Below are 860 nucleotides of genomic sequence, written 5' to 3'. Positions count from 1 at the left end.
TGGAACCGCCAGCTTGGCCTCTTCTGAGAAGCAACCCGGGCGAGGTTCGTCAGCTTGTTCCCCTACAATCATCCAACTCTCCTGTGATCCAGAAAAGGCAGCCCCCGGCCACACAGTTTGTCAATCTCCTTACAAAAACAAGAGGACCAGCTCCTTCAGACCCGTGCCCTTTCCCTGCCCCTGCAGCACCCAAAACGCACTGGCAAGACTGCCGCCCGGTCCTGCGACCCTCGTTCCTGTCTGTTCTCCGGGGTCCCCAGAGCTAGAAGCCTCACCCAGAAGCGCAGCCCTCCGTGCTCCTCCCACCCAAGGGCCAGCTTTATCCACAGGCCCATCACTGGCTGCTCAAAGCAACCGGGATGGCCAGGTGGGGTGCGGCTTGCTGGCCACAGGCTTGCCAGGCCTCTTCTGCATCTCGCTACGGCCGAGATGGGAACCTCCCCCCATGACCCACGGGTTAACATGCCCGCACAGGGCTGGGGTGAAGGGTGTGGGAAAATAACTCTTAACAACCCATGGATCCACGATCTTCTCTTTCCATGAAGTATCAGAGGCCACCCCTCACTGGCCCAGCCTCCTGCTCTGGCCAGAAACAGGACAACCGCAGACCATTTCATGTCTGCCTGGAACCTGCCGACTTCTCATCATTTACTGTTTAACACTGATCTGCTTTCAAAGAATTTGAAAAAGGACTTCACAATTAATTAAATCAGTTAAACATTTTAAGCTGAAATTTTTTTTTTTTTGAGTTGGAGTCTCACTCTGTCGCCCAGACTGGAGTGCAGTGGCCGCTCCCGGAAACCGCAGCCTCGACCCGTTGGGCTCTGGCGATCCTTCCGCCTCAGCCTTCCGAGTAGCCG

The 860-nt window shown here is 55.9% G+C and overlaps 1 protein-coding gene across 1 annotated transcript in view; it reads right to left on the bottom strand.

Moving 5' to 3' along the window:
* The window catches only part of TCP11L1 (t-complex 11 like 1), a 27,965-nt gene that overhangs the window by 2,508 nt on the left and 24,597 nt on the right, over positions 1–860 (bottom strand). The window lies entirely within an intron of this gene.

This window comes from Carlito syrichta, unplaced genomic scaffold, assembly GCF_000164805.1.
Source record: "Carlito syrichta isolate Samal-C Ts95f unplaced genomic scaffold, Tarsius_syrichta-2.0.1 Scaffold106302, whole genome shotgun sequence".
NCBI classification, from domain to species: domain Eukaryota; kingdom Metazoa; phylum Chordata; class Mammalia; order Primates; family Tarsiidae; genus Carlito; species Carlito syrichta.
This window is presented reverse-complemented; position numbering and strand designations above follow the sequence as displayed.